This window comes from Chelon labrosus (genome assembly GCF_963514085.1).
Source record: "Chelon labrosus genome assembly, chromosome: 7".
Classification (NCBI taxonomy): Eukaryota; Metazoa; Chordata; class Actinopteri; order Mugiliformes; family Mugilidae; genus Chelon; species Chelon labrosus.
Window position 1 is genome coordinate 25,541,114 of NC_140343.1, and position 13,089 is coordinate 25,554,202.

Below are 13,089 nucleotides of genomic sequence, written 5' to 3' on the forward strand. Positions count from 1 at the left end.
TACTGAAATCATAAGTCTTTGTGAGAAACATGAGCTGGCAGGCTTTGGAAAAGGGTGCTCTGCGATTTTAAGTTAAATGGATACCCCTGTCAGAGTAGCCACAGCAGACGGTAAAGAGAAATGCTCTTTATTGTAGAGGGATTTAATGGCACTGCCTTGCTAGGCTAGAACCATGGCTTGCTGTGATAAAAGTCACTTTTTTTTAAACAAAAGTTTCACTGAATGCATCCTAGAGACCCAGTGGTTCTTGGGCTGATGCCATTGTATTTCTGTATACACTACATTTACAGGCAAACATTTGAAGGTTTATTCCTGTAAATGACATAAAAAGGAAAGAACAGACAGCAAACGAAGATCTGCAGAGCTTCAGCAGTAGAGAGTGGTGGTATTTTGCATGAAACTGTGATAAAAAATGTCAGTAAGCTGTTGTCATAGTCTGGTGGACAATTATGAGGATTACCTACAAGGAGTCATTTCTGCTAAAGTGGGCAATGCTAGCCTCTTCACATCCGTTGATTATTTTGTTGAATAAATTATTTAAATAGCTACATTTCATTTAGATCCTCAAGTAAATCTTTATTTTTCGGCCTGCTGCGCGTTCTGTGATTGACCTTGCAAAAAGCTATTTGCGCTAATGAGTCTAAAAACCTTGATTCACCCAATATAGGCACAGCCTGTTTGCAGACAAATCCCCCTGAACTCTCCACGGTTGTCCGCAAGTAAAGCATGAGTGAGTAGCCTGTCTTACCTGCGCTGGGTAAAACCCACAGCATAGCTTCACACCGAAACAGAGCCTGCCTCTTAGCCTCCAGAGACCTCCCCCGAAACCCAACACCTGTGACATCATACACACAGACACTGGCTGCTGGGTGGCTGGTCCTGCTCACAGAGCTGCAGGCTGTTCACTACCTCTCACTCCCAGGAGAGATCAGCCGCTCTGACCCGCGCTACCACCCCCCTCATGGTGTTAATTTGCGTCCGGATCAATCATGCCGCTGCAGAGCGCTGACACCTGTACCTGTTGCTGACCTCGGTGACTGCACACCATCACAGGCTCAGATCTCAATTTTTCATTGGATTTTGAAGGAGTCACTTCTGAGACATAACGCTAAAGGCTGCTTTTACTAATTCTCCCCAGGATACTATTGTTTTCTACATGGCGCTTGACACAGGTAAGAGCTTGTGAAGTCTTTTTCCTAAACTTAGCCACCTGTGCATATGCTTTTAGAGACTTCCTTATATCTTGGAAAGTTGCACTCAGGTATCTGTTCATGACTTTCTTGAATATTACCCTCCCACTGATGGAACTGTGGGATTTGTGGATAACAGTTAACAACAAATGTCTCGATGAGTTTGCTTCAGGTGAGGATCTGGGTTGCGGCACACACGCACACTCACATGCACGCACACACGCGCAGGCTCATACAAAGTCAAACAAGGGAGACGTAGCATGAACAAACAAAAGAGACTACACTGGAGATTTTCACTTTGCCTGCAGGAGTGAAACCTAGATTGCACAGTGATTTAGTTCAGAAACACGAGGAGGTCTACTCACTGTCCTGTTGGATGCTTTTGTCCTCCTGTGTGTTTCACCTACCACAAATAAGACTGATCTTCATTATTAAGAATTGCAGGAGAACATTGAATATTCATTTTAGTTTTTACTAAGTAAATTCCTAAACAAAGTTAAAGTGCTTCGGGGAAAACGAACAAATCCTCACTTGATATGCATATTGCATGAATCCTCTGAGCAAAAACCCAGATGACACAATAATGAGGGACTGTGGGTAAACAGATTCATATAACTAATATCCGAGTGGTAAAATAACTTGCACAAGCACTCAGATCAGACTGGTGTGTCTTTCAGGGGGCTTATTATCGTTGCAGTCTTGATTGACTAATCAATTGTTCATTCAGCAAATGTCAGACGAATGAAAAATGCTCAGACATGCTTAGTCCAGTTTACAGTGACATAAAACGGATAAAGCCGTAGATTTCTCACATTTGACATCCTCTGCTTGATAAGCATCATTGTGATTAATTTTCTGTTGACAGACTTATCATAGATAGATCTATTAGCCGTCTTAAGGTTCAATTCCACTGCACTCCGTTTGCTAAAAGCCTGGCTGCCTTTGTCCGGCCAGACCAGCCAGTTCTGTCTCCCATACAAGTCGTCCTAATCACACATAACACAGATTTTTCATATTTCTGTTTATTCCAGGATTTTTTTCCAAAAGGACATGCTAAGTGGTGTTAAAGTAGTGAGATGTTAACATCTGGGGACATTGGGGAATACTTCATAATGTTACAGTCCTGCTAATTTTGTACATTTAAAGCAACTTTAAAAACAGTTTTGAAAAAAAATAAAATAAAATCTAAGGCAATGAAATCAAATCTCTGCCGTCCATTACCCAGCCACTGGTGTTTTTTTTTTAAGTTATTCATCTCTCTACAGCTAACAGAACACGTAAGCCGACCAGCTCTGTTAATCATCTCATACATTTCATTGTTGCAGCTGGTCTCGGTCAAGCTAGTTTTAACTACTTTAGTGCTGAATAGTTAAACCTACAACAGAGCATCACATTTTAAAAGTTAGTTAAGTTAGTTGTTGTTTTTTTTATAAAAGTTCTTGTGTTGGATTATTCTGCCACCAAGAGAGTAACAGTATGTCCTTCGACCTATTATCATCAGTCATCCTCTGCAGTTTTTGTCGTTAGTTTAAGAAGGCACCATTTACTCAAGACTGGCTCTTCCACATGTTACTCATTGTCATGTGTCATTTTGTAATGAATTGACTGACCTTCTCCAAAATTTTGGTCACGGTCAATAATTAATAGAAGGCAGTATTTTGGTTTGACGCTGTGCAATGACCGCAGAGAAACAACACTAATTATACAAAGCTTTATGTTAAAGACTTAAACCCAGGTGAACTGACCTGCTTTTGTTGTAAATTATTATTACCATAGTTTTATTATTAACCAAAAATATGAAGGTAGAATTCTAATCACTGAACCTTAAATACACTTATGGGATATGGGGATCCATTTAATCTAATCTAATCAATATTTTTGACTTTCTATGCTTTGTAAACTGCTATCCAAGAGGACTGAGCTCAGCAGAAAACCTGAAAATATGAGCACATTTTTATTCCTCTGGGTGGTGCAAACTGAGATGATATATATATCACCTAAGTTTGTGTGTAAATAGACAGTGGTCCACATTTTCACTGTTGACAAGACCAAGTTGCCGCACCAGGCATTTGGAAAATGTTGAGACACAGTTGTTGTCCAGTTTAAGATTGTCAGTGTGTTATGGACAGCGTATTCCATAATTGAACAGTTTGAAGCAACAGAGGTGACTGCAAGAGAGAGACAGTTTAAGGTCTCCCAAAACCTTTTACATCAAATGTTCCTCTTCTGAATTTCACAGGGTCTTTTCTTTTTAAATATTTCTTTTCAATGAGAAAAAAAAAACATATTTCTTTGTTGTGGCCATAGTCATAAATACTGTGTATCTTGTTCAGCTGATATTGCTGTGGATGGAGGAAAGACCTTTACTTTAATGCATGTTTTTGGAAGTTTAAGTGTGATTGAAAACCTGTATAAGCATTGTCTATTTTGGATGTGCACTTAAAGTTGGTGTTTTAAAGAGGCAAAGAGAAAGCCTGGGAAATGAATTGTGCAGCATGGAAAAAAAAAAACAACAGTCTGGACAAAGGAAAACTTTGTTCCCCTGTTATGGTAGTAGAGTTCTTGTGCGTTAGCAGTTGGGATAAGTCATCATCTCATCACTGCTTTCTATATGTAATCACATTTCACTTCTGACCCCAGCTTTGGGAGCTTTTCAATATTGCATACCTTCTCGTCTACCATCACTTGGCCTCTCTCCTCGTCCTCCTGCTCGGCTGTTCCGGCGCGTCATGCTGGAATCTGAGAAAGGGCTTTGCTCACGGCAGGTTAATTGCCTCTGAGATTCCAGTGCTAATGGAGCTAATCCTGCTTTTGTGTAGATGTGCGCTCCACTTTTGAGCTTGTTATCTAGGTTGTTGTGTGAGGTTGCATTTATTAATTGACTGACATTGAGGCTCCGTGCGCTCTTGTTTTTCTAATGAGTACCCGACAGAACTCTGGGAAATGTCTTTTTATTGACATAACTACTACTGAACACATTCATATGCAAACACATACATATATTCTCATGTTTAAAGTCTGCGTGAAACCTTCAAATCAAAGCTGGACGGAGATCAATATGAAGTTGCCATTAACACTAGTAATTTGGTTGCCTTATGAAGAGAGCATTTGACTGTATTCCTGCCCTGTTTGATGTACGAATTCAAAGTCTCTTGCCTTTACCACAAGCTTCTGAAGCAAAGTTCAAAACAGATGGGATTTATTACCTTTCTCTTTCCTGCATCGGTTATTTAGGGTGTCATCCGTAACTTGGGTCTGTGTGGAATATAACCCCCCTCTGTTCTGCTGGTGTGCTACAACAATGTCCACAAAAACAAACTAAATTTGTTTGTTCATTATTTATGAATTTGAAACGGAAAAACATATAACGGTCTCTTTCTGAGTTTTGATTCCATGCTCAGATGAAAAATAGAAAACTAGGCCCAGGGACAAGTTTAATCTTGATGTTTGCTGCAATAACAACAAACTCAATCTGAAGTCTGCCGCACATATGTACAAGCTTGATCAGAGCTCTTTATTTGTACTCGACAGTTGTGATGAGTGTTGTCTTGTTCTGAGGGAAATAAACATGCAAGCGTAGAAGAGATGTCTGCCGAGAAAATGAGCGAGATCTTTCAGGCAGTGCTGCTTTTTCTCAAATGCGGCGTATTTATTAGTTGAAACTGCAAATTTTGTTTATGAATGAATCGTGGACCTTCCTTTCCTGTCTTTCATAACTAATTCAAGTTATTTAGATGAATTTGGAAGTAAGTGACTGAAGTCTTAACAATAGGAAATTATCCAAAATTGTTTCGAAATAGGAAATGGATGTTCCTGCTTTGAGGCACCCTTTATTATATCAGCCTGGAGGAATCCTCTTTTTTCTGAGCTGTCAGAGTATGCAGCCTTTAGAGACCAGTTACAAGCTCCCTGCAGCATTTTCTCCTTCCTTCTGCTCACCGAGGCTTTCTGATTCAGAAGACTGCAAAGAAAACCCTTAACAGGATTGTTCCGGGTTTTGTAAATCCTATCTGAATCATAATGAACTTGTCTATTTTTTTATTTATTTTTTTTCCCCTATGCCAGTCTTGCCAAAACTATCTATCCCTAACGTCAACCTTACTGCAGGTCCCATTCATTCCCATGAATGTGGAGTGGAAGAATTAAAAAAGCAAACCCAACAACAAAACATCGGCAATGAAAGTCATCTGGGCTGTGCAAAATCCTCATCAGGGTCTGTTCTGGCAGTGGGCCTGTATAAGTTGTGTTTTAAATGCTGGTGTGACCAAGCCTTAAGAGGATTAATGAAGAATATGACAAAGTGGCCACATTGCAGTCACATTGTGAAAACAGTAAGTGGCGGTATGACGGCAGAACCTGTGTCCTCCAGAGATCACAACAATCACAACAACGCCAGCGTGTGAAGTCACAGGATGAGTCTCAACACGCCTACCCAACGCAGCCAAGAGTCCACCTGACTGGCTGTTATTACAGCAGTTGTGGTCCAAGAAAACCACTTTTTTCCCCTTCCTTTCACTGAGCCAGGCTGAATGGGACAATAAAATGGAGAACGGAGGCTAGGGTTGGTGTTCTTTGAATATGTGTCATCACAAAGGTGGGATATTTGTCATCGGACAGAGTTGAGGGGTTGCTCTCCTTTCAGCAACGCTTGTCTGTCTGCAGGTCGATGCTGGTTCTAGGTGTTGCTACTGGATATGTGCAGTTATTTGTGCCAGTCGGTAAATTCTGTGAGCCTGTATTTGAATCTCAAACGGAATCGGATGAAATTCAATTAGTGGCGTACACATACAGCTTTTATTACTTTTTAAAACATTATGTTGAGTGACCCCGATCAGGTGTGTCGCTGCTATACACCCATCAGGCATATCATTATGACCACCTTTCTAATATTGTGTAGGTCTCCCTTGTGCCTCCAAAACAGTTGTGACTCATCAGAGAATGGACATGGGCCTTCTGAGGGTGTCCTGTGGTGTCTGGCAACATAATGTTGTTAGTGGGAGCCTTTGGTACTATGGGTTGAGGAGAGGGGCCTCTGTGGATCATCCCACAGATACTTGATCAGTTTAGGATCTAGTGAATTTGGAGGCCAGGTCAACACCTTGTGCTGTTATTCAATTTTTAATTGAGTTGTTCTTAAAGCGTTTTTCTGTATGTGTCTGTGTCAGGCTGCATCCTGCTGGGGATGGCTGCTGCCATCAAGGAGTGTCATTGCTATAGGGTGGGGGTGCCTGGTCTGGTCTAGGTGGGTGCTACATGTCTAAGTAACATCCAAATGAATGCCAGGTCCAAAGTTTCTTAGCAGAACATTCTTAATGTCTAATTCGTCAAATTCTGCTCTGTGCTATTTCTCATTCAAGGCAAAAGTCACTGTTTTAATATTATTTAGACAGTCAGTCACAGTGTGTACAACACTGAGGCATATCGTTTGGAAAGGAAATGCTTCTGTCGTTACGTGTAGTTTTTAGTGGGTTGTGGTCAAAGTGTTTTAATAAGTGTTGACCACAGAATAAATTCACTGTGGCTCTTTGAATAAATGCTAATCGTCCGCGTTCTGTTCCATGTCACTGCCACTTTATTACATTTTTAATGTGACAGTTCACCATTGCAAAAGTAGAGGCTTTTCTGATTGCTAGCCATCGTTCAGCCACAGTGGTCCTCCACCCTTTCTGTCAGTCCTATTCCAGCCACTTAACTCCCCCGAGGTCGCGTCTATGCAGCCTGGAGACATGACGGATCAGCAGCGTTCATATTTAACAGTGTTTATGAAGGCGAGCGTGAGCAGCTGTTCTGTCAGGAAGTGTCGCCTCAAAAGCTGCAGTTTGTCTGTGGCTTTTGACAAGGGGAAACACTGTGTTGGACAACAACATCTCCCATAAAGTTGTGCGTTGCACACACTGGAATGTAAGAAATTGCAAACACTTGAACATGTCCGGCTAGAAATGTTCGGAATTAACGATAGCAGAGAACGGCAAAGAACGCATAAACAAACCAACTTTATTACTGGTTGCTTCACTAACTTGTAATCTACCATAATATATTGTATTGTTGCACATTACCACACCACAATTATAGACAATAGGGAGCTTTAATTAAAAGGCCTACCGCAAAATGCAGAGAGCAACTGTACAGCCAGAGGAACAATTAGTTTTTAGCCTTTAAAACAATAATACCAGCCTATCACAGTGTCAAAACAACAGCTTTCATTTTACTATATTGTATTTTTATTTTATTTATTTCAAATATGCTGCATAATGACAGCACTTTTACAAAAGTTGTTTACGGTTAAAGGCTCTTAGATGACTTTGACAATGGAGCACATTGTCCCCCATGTGTGGTATAGGCTACTAAATAATTTCTGGTTAAAGACGGAAAAAGAAACTTTGATTAAATTTTGACAGGCTTAAAACATTCTGCCTCATTTAACTATGACCGTTTCAAGTTTCGAGTAATCCAGCTGGGTTTACCAAATAATGACTGATGGTTTACACAGATCAACATTATGAGCACAGTCTCACATCCATGCAAGACCTCAGGCTGCGGGTCATGTAAAACTGTTTATGTGAAAATTAATAGAATTTCTGCAACCAGGGAAACCAAAATAGCTGCCAAATGTGTGTCTCTAAATATAACGCATACATACACCATCCTACAGATACTTGATCAGTTTGGAATCTTGGGAATTTGGAGGCCAGGTCAACACCTTGTGCTGTTTTTCGTGTTTTTGTGTATGTTCCTGTGTCAGGCTGCATCCTGCTGGGGATGGCTGCTGCCTGGTCTGGTCTAGGTGGGTGGTACATGTGTTATGTGGTCATAATGTTCTGGCTGATGGGTGTAAATCAGCAGGAACAAAGGTGTCAAAATAACAGCAATGCAAGTGACGAGCGACAGTATCTCTGAGACTGAAGTCTGTCCTGTATTTGATATGAAGCTCACTGTTTACAACAGGGTCCCCCGTGGCTGTTAGCCCCCAGTATTTATTTCCTCGTCTCAGCTTCTGTGTGTTGTGGGTGGCTTTACTGTGTGGGGTTTCACAGAAGTTGAGGACTGCAGAGGTTTAGGTTCCAGAGCACTCTGGCCCTCGAGGAAAATGGGCTTTTCTGGCAGTAATTGGCTGAGAGGTGGCTTTTAGAAGGACATAAATTATTCACCACAATCATTGCTTTCCATCTTCAAGAAACACAGGAACTGACTCACGTTGTGCTAGAAAAAGAAACCATAGTTCAGTTTGTTCTTCCTCACTTCTCTCAGTACAGCATGTTCTCACTTATCTGGAGACTTTTACCATCCCATACCGTCAGAGTTATGAGAACTCTGCTATTGCTATTTTCAATGTATCGTTTATTTAACATTTTTCTACACTGCAAAAAAATAAAATGATTCAATTTCATTAGGAAGCAGCCTCTCATGACAGTATGTCTCTGCAGTTAGCTGATGTGAAAAGGAATAAGCTTCCAGATTTTATGGAGTTGGTTTACCTAAAATCCCAATAAAAATGTAAAAACCCCAAACCAAGCACTAATCACTTAAATTGCTTATCTTATCAAGTTAATAATGTATAATATGTGTCACTGGACACATGGATTTTATTGTTTTAAACAACAAAACCGCTGAACAGTTCTCAATAAGATCATCAAGATAAGGCTATTGTACATTTTAATACAACATATACATACAGTTCATATTTGTGCAGCTTTGTTACTTTCATATCACTTCTTTTTTTGCATCAGGTATGTTGAAATTAGCGCAAACGGTATGTTATCTTCCGGATATCTTTCTGTAATTTTCTAAATGCATACGTACTGCAGTGTCTCATACGAGAACTCAATCTAAATCTAAGTGTGCGAGGGAACAGGGAAGAAAACAGATATTTACGAAACCTTTATGCATATTTGCCTTGCTTTAATGTCACGGCAAACAAGCAGGTGGCTGCTTTCCCGATAAATTATTAGAACACTGGGTATCAGATGTACAGATTAATGAAAAGTTTGAAACATTTATCTTTGAAATGATTAGTGATTGAGGAGTGCAGTGTTTTGTCTCACTGTATTAATATATCAAAGCTCCCTGAAGGTTGCTTCTCATCCGTGTGCTGTGTCTGCCGGCTTACATCAAGTCTTTCTTCCTGCCAGCTGTCTGACCCATCAATAAGTGAATAACCCTGTCGACAAATAGCCCGTACAGTATCTCGCAGTCTCCACAGAGTGATGAGGCAGACTCATCAGTATCTGTGGAGGAGCGTTTTCTTTTTTTAACTCCAGTCAGAGCCATGACAGGAAATATCACCCTTCTCGTCTCACTGAACAACTCGCAGTGGCTGCACCCATAAACTGTTTGTGTGACTCACTGATCCAGGTTCCAGCATCCACACTCTCCAAAGGTTGCCATTTCATATTAAAGTGTTCTTGGGGTTTAACACTGTAACTTCGTAATGCAGATGAGTGGTTTTTATTTATCCTGTAATACACTTTCCACCTTCATCTCCTTCCATGGTGATGCGCTCATATTTGCAGCATGCATTCTTAGTTAAATTCTAGTAGCCCAGAGTTCTGCTGCCATCAAGGAGTGTCATTACTATGGGCTGGGGGTGTCTGGTCTGGTCTAGGTGGGTGCTACATGTCTAAGTAACATCTACACGAATGCAAGGTCCAAAAGTTTCCCGGCAGAACATTGAATTGTCACAAGATGGTCAATGTTATTCACTTCTCCTGTCAGTGGTCTTAATGTTGTGGCTGATCGGTGTGGAGGCAACATGGACCTTCATTATATTTTTTTAAATGTATTCTTCTGAAATTTTACGTTGGTTTATCCATCCTAAGATGATACTTTAACAAAAAAGTCAGCAGAACATAGTGAGGAAGATTTAGGAGGTCGAGACGACCACTGAACCTTTTGTGTTTTGTTTCTTTGTTATGTTACTTCAAGCTCTATCCTAAATTCCCTTTAACACAACCATAATTGGATAGTATCAGCCTAACCATCCACTGCTGTTCTCCTCCTCTTTCTGTCTGAGTATGATGTTGATGTTGATTGGAGTGGATAGAGTAAAAATTCCAGGTTGAATCTTTATCAACCTGTCCTAAAGTCTCTGGCTGTTGTTCTTCTGCTCTTAGGATTTCTGCTTATCTGTTCATATTCATATTTTCTGTACCTGACCACATGAATGACATGAAAAGGGTTGTCTTGTCCCATCTGCAACGAGCTTCTCCACTACTTTCATGGCTGAAGTAACACATTTCATTCATGTATCTGTGCAGTTTTGTATCAAGCATCTTGTGGTAATTATGAATGAAAATGAATGGTTGTGCTTCCATGTTCATACTCTGAATCTAAAAACCTAAATGTATCATTTATAACCACTGTACAGATCTGTAATACAGGTATGTGTGGGGAATATTGTATTCTGTTGTAGTAGAATATATATGGCTGTATGTGACAGTTTTGCCATTCTGACTCCATGGATGAAAGCCTCTGTGCTCTTCCCGTGACAGGCCTGATGGTGATAAATGCCACTCCTCTCATTCTGACTTTCTAATGAAGGGGTCACATGGCGCTGTACATAGCTGGCTGTCTGGGGAAGATGATGCTGCCACTAAACCACTGGTTCACATTGTGCTTGAGGATCATCCTCATTTCTGTACAATAAAGCCTGCGGTGACCTGGGGGTTGCACGAGTTCAGACTGTTATGTGCTGATAGCCAAGTCAACACCGCCTAGTCGCTGATGACGTCACTAATAAAAACACAACACAACATCTTCTTGACCTGAATACATATGCTGAGAACAGACAGCTCATCGCTACATACTTTTCGCTGCAGGTATGTATAGCCTGTATAAAAACAAGCTGCAACCCAGCACCATCAGTAGCATTTAATAGTAATCCACAGGGTGTTGTAAGATGGGATAGGGTAGCCTTCTCCATGTACTGCAGCTAAAGGACTTTGGCAATGAAATTCACCAACAAATTGTTGATTTGCAGCTGCCTTCTCTGTTACCTCAGGGTGTTTGGTAAAGTTGTTAATTGACTGCTGTTGAGAGGATTTGGACAGGTCCTCTGCTAGCGTTAGCAGATGCCCTTTTAGATTGCAGTAGTACTTTTGTTGTATTTCAGGACTGACGTACATATTCAGCATGTCACGGTAGAATGGGCTTCATCTTTAGTGAAGTATTTCCACACACTTGATGAACCACCGCTGGTTTGCTGTAATGACCCTCTGGGCTCCTCACCTGTCTTCTCGGAGGCGTCGAGGCGTCCATGTTGTTACTGACACGTGATCAGTGACTAGTAGCTACAGGTTTGTAGCTATCTACGCACACACACTGTAATTAGCATAAGGGAACGCCTCAATAAACCAATATAAGGGCAGCAGACTTGAGTGCCGTGGAGAACCACAAATCACTTCAACTTGACAGGTAACATTATGTTCAGACAGGAGAAGTAAGGAAGCGAGAAATGAATGATGAAATGCCTCCACAGGACAGAGATACAAACTTTATTTACTGAAGTGAAGCAAAATACAACATCCCATCTGCACCAGACAGCGTAAACCGGCATCAATAACAATGTTTAATCTTCTAAAGGAATTTAATTAACCTGACTGTAGCATTTGGTTCCACATTAAACAAAGCACCTGGATTTTACTTAATCCCCAGCCTACCATATTAACATTTTTGTGTTAGACTACGTGCCCATTTTAATTCATCAGTAAATAAATAAATGAAAGAAGAAGTAGCTGTTACCTAACTTGAACTTGAGCTGCAGTTTAACTTCACACATGTACATATTATAGGCGAACAGACATACAGTCAATTCAGAATAAACATATATAAAAACAACAAAATCTGTGTTTGAAAAAATCATATAATCCTCCTGAGCTGGTCATGTTGTTTTTTTAAATTTTGTGTTCTTGTTATGTTGCCACGACAACAGCAGGTACCACACTATGTGCCCTTAATTAACAGACACCCGCCATAGGGACAAGTAAGATTATAGATATGCTAAAATGTCAGTGCTGCAAAGAAAAAAGTAACCAAGCCAGACAGAGTGGGGTTTGAGGTGCTGTGTTTTGTGATGTGTGAGAGAACCGTGCACACAGGAAAGTGTGTTTTGCCCCTTTCTCTACAGTGACACGGTAAGAATGAGAGGAAAAAAATGCTGCTCCAGGAAGACTGGAAATCAGGCACTTATTCTCCTCCCTGCCTTCCTGCCTTCCTGTCACAGCACACCTAATGACGTGTCAAAGATGGAACAGTCCCCAAACTTTCTCTGAATCTCTTCTTTGAGACTTTCTGTAATTGTTCAACTTTGAGACAGAACAATGAAAGTGGGAATCCAGTCTGTGTGGGGAGCGTTTAAAGCTTTCATGAATAGTGTATTCTTTTTCTTTTATGTCTGTTTCAAAATATAAAGTTTTAGGTGTCAAGTACATCTGACAAGCAGTGTACTGAAAAGTAGATAAACTTGGGTTTTAGGGTTGCGATGTCGGCTTTGTGCTTCTGCATGAATGGCAACATTGATGGGATGCATGTTGCTTTAGATTTCATTTTAGAAAAGAGGAAATTTAGTGGAAAATGCAGTCTTCTCTCTCTCTGATTGTCTTGTGTGCAAAAGCAGATGTAAGTCTTATCCCTCTGATCCCTAAGTTCACAGCGTTTTATCCTGGCACACATTCAGTTTTGATGTGCAATCAGTGATGTTGTCGAGTCAAGGCTGCACACGTTCCTGCACTCATGTTCCAGATGGAAGCATGTTCGTATCCAACTGGAATCCGTGCAAACCACAAGAAACTTGTGCATGTGTATCAAGTATGGTGAATTACAGGTAATCCTATTGGTCATGGTGAATAAGCCCTGTACCTGCTCAACTATATGTAATGGTATATTTTAGGTTTAATCTACTGTG

At 40.6% G+C, this 13,089-nt stretch overlaps 1 protein-coding gene across 1 annotated transcript in view; it reads left to right on the plus strand.

The window, feature by feature from the left end:
- The first annotated feature begins 282 nt into the window (after positions 1-282).
- The window catches only part of ptprfa (protein tyrosine phosphatase receptor type Fa), a 176,288-nt gene continuing 163,481 nt past the window's right edge, over positions 283-13,089 (plus strand). The window contains exon 1 of the mRNA XM_084548704.1: positions 283-1,172. The gene's annotated coding sequence lies outside the window, so the exon portion shown is untranslated. The remainder of the gene's footprint in view (positions 1,173-13,089) is intronic.